Source organism: Sorghum bicolor, chromosome 2, assembly GCF_000003195.3.
Source record: "Sorghum bicolor cultivar BTx623 chromosome 2, Sorghum_bicolor_NCBIv3, whole genome shotgun sequence".
NCBI lineage: Eukaryota > Viridiplantae > Streptophyta > Magnoliopsida > Poales > Poaceae > Sorghum > Sorghum bicolor.
In genome coordinates this window covers 37,835,898-37,838,831 of record NC_012871.2, presented here as the reverse complement: position 1 = coordinate 37,838,831, position 2,934 = coordinate 37,835,898, and positions in this window count along the sequence as shown.

Below are 2,934 nucleotides of genomic sequence, written 5' to 3'. Positions count from 1 at the left end.
TCGCTCTGCTAACTGGCTGTCGTGTCTGCTATCTTGATGCGTGGAGCTATCGGCTTTTCCATCGTTGCCCGTCCTGCACGGGGCGACGATCGTGTAGCAGTGGTGGGGCGGTGGTGATGCTGAGCTCGCCTCCTCTTGGGCAGGGAAGCGTGGTGGTGAGGCCGTCGTGGGGCCTTTGATCGTGCTGGCATGATGCGAGCCCCTCTCGGTCCTTTGACTGAGAGCAGGATCATGTCGTAGCCGAAGCCAGTGGACATGAACTCAGGGCTCCCGAACCAGATCACTGTGGAGCAAGGGATCGACGAGACATGGGTAGCCATCCAAAAAAAGATGGGAATTGATAGTAACACGCAGGGCCCCTACCTGGCGCACCAACTGTTGGTGTTTTGACCCCGGGGGGTAACACCAACGAGTAAATTTGTGTGCGTGCTCCCTTTCCCGGATGGTTATGCAAGAGTGACACAAGGATTTATTCTGGTTCGAGCAAAAGAAGGCCCTACGTCCAGCGGGGGGAGAGTGTGTATTGTCTTGCACCTAAGTGCTTGTACAGGGGCGAATACAAGTGAATGTAGCAGAGGGTTCTAAGTCCTAGCCGGTTGTGGGGATGTGTGAATCATGTTCTATTTATCGCTCTCTTGATATCGTCCCTAGCGTCCCCTTTTATAGTTCCAAGGGGAGGCCTAGGTTACAGGGTATAGGTGTTTGAGTAGACCTCGATAGGGGCATGGCGCTGACTTACTCGAGGCCTCCGTACCGGCGTGGTCTCGAGCCGTCTTGTTACATGGTACTTTGGTAATGATGGCGCGTGTGTTCCTTGAGCTTATCTCCTGTACAACGTCTGGTATTAGCTTGAGCACGAGCACGCTTGTATGTCGTGACAGGTCATGTCTGGAGTGGTTGAAGCGCTGACTTCTATCGCTCGATCCTTCCCTAGGAAGGAGCGTGCCTGTTCGAGGGTCAGGCGGTCCAGACTGCTTTGTTATGTAGAGCGCTGACCTAGAACGTCTCGAGAGGTGTCGTCATGGGATATTACGCCTGTCGCACTGTACCAGTTTGTACTTTTCTCCAATGTTGAGGATAAAGCTAGAAAAAGTGGGGATTTGACGGGTGCACGTTGCCTTATCACGCTTCCCATGATTATCGGGTTAGGTGGGAGCATGGCAGTCGCATTAAATACCCTGGCTTCCGTACCCGTGACAGGCAGCGGGGGAACGTCTTTGCGCTCGAGGCTTGTCGATTCGCTCGACGCCCTTTCCGTAATCGACGGTTGTCGACTATCGAGCCCCGGATCGTTTGCTTGACCGTATTTCCGTATTCGGGCTAGGGTCGATATCATGCTGTGGGTCGAGCTGCGACTTTGATGAGCTTGTGTTTATACTGGATTGTCGGGCCTGAACCTCGATTTGTCTTTGGATTCTTCCGTTATTAATGTTTGTTGGGGTACCCCTTATTGACACCCTCGACAATTAACTAACTGTAACATGACTATACTTGATTAATGCCTGCTCATCTAGAAATCTTATTTTATTAGTTTCTCTTTTATTTTTCATTTAAGATGAGCTTATTTGTGTGTCCACTATCTCTACTATTAATCCTTACCCCTGCATGAACAGCTGGTTAATTTGCATAGTACTACTATTCATGATCATATCATATTCTTAATCAAATGCCTTCCTTTGGGAAAATATAAATAACGATACCCGAATACTCACCGGGTGAAATGCTACAAACGATAGCTCCGTGCGCTTGCGGATTAATATCTAAAAGAGATCAAGGAACTATCAAGGTCAATACTAGTGACACTACTATACTTTAGTGATGTCTCTAAGTAAAATCGACACACAAGCATTTCTGGCGCAGTGGCTGGGGTAGGCTCTCTGCCTACTCCCAGTGACTACGTTTAGAAATGCCAACATTGGGTAGGTGATGGGGAGGCGCTGGGTGGGGTGGTGGGTTAGGAAGCATCTACGTTGGGGTTGGTGACTGGGGAGGTGGGTAAGGATTGTATTGTGGAAAAACGAAATCGGGAACGGGGTGGTTAAGCATACCATTGGTCGGGGACGGCGCTATGGTCGTGACCGATCCATAGGCGGCGGCTGACTCTCGACGCGCCATCAGCGGAGGTTGTTGCGGCAGCATTGCTGCGGACCTGGGGAGGTGGCAATGAAGATCGTAGTGGATGTCGTCGATGCGGCTCTTGATCTCCGTTCGCCATGTCTGTAGATCCCCGACGACTCCTTCGAGCGCTTCCACGTTGTCGTCACGATCGTCACAGATCTCCGCCAAGCAAATCAGCTCGAGGTCCGCCATTCGCTGTTCCAGGTCATCGATGCGCGAGTCAAAACGGGCTCCCCAATTGTCGGAGACGACGGCGGTGGTATATTGGGCGGAGGTGAGATCCTCCAGCGAAGTGATGCAGGCGTCCACAACCTCGTGCTCCTGCAGGTCGACGGTGGCGTCTTCGAAGCGCTTCTCCAGGCGCTCCCACCGCTGACAGTCGAGCGCTTATCTTGTTCTTCCATCCTCTTGAGCATTTCATCGAACAACGCGCCGATGATGAGGATCTCAAGCTTTGATACTAGCTATATTAGTGTTCCGTGATCTAGATCACTGAATCGAGAAGAACTTGGGGAAGAATATGTCCGCCAACCAACGAGGGTCGGTCAAGTTTTAGCAGTAATAGTAATATGTTTACAGATAGTTTGATATCATGTATCTCCAAGCTCAGCTCTCCTTATCTACTCCCTTTTAGCTAGCTCGCATCGATTACATGCCCAGTCAGGCCCATGGATCCTAGTATTCTTCTTACAGGCCCTTTTAATCTCGATCCTGGTATTCTTCTTACGGGCCCTTTTACTCGTCCTTGCAAGATGGGCCACACTTGGATGGCCTAGGTGAGGTGTGACAAATTATTCCTGGTGAAGACTTGCTATA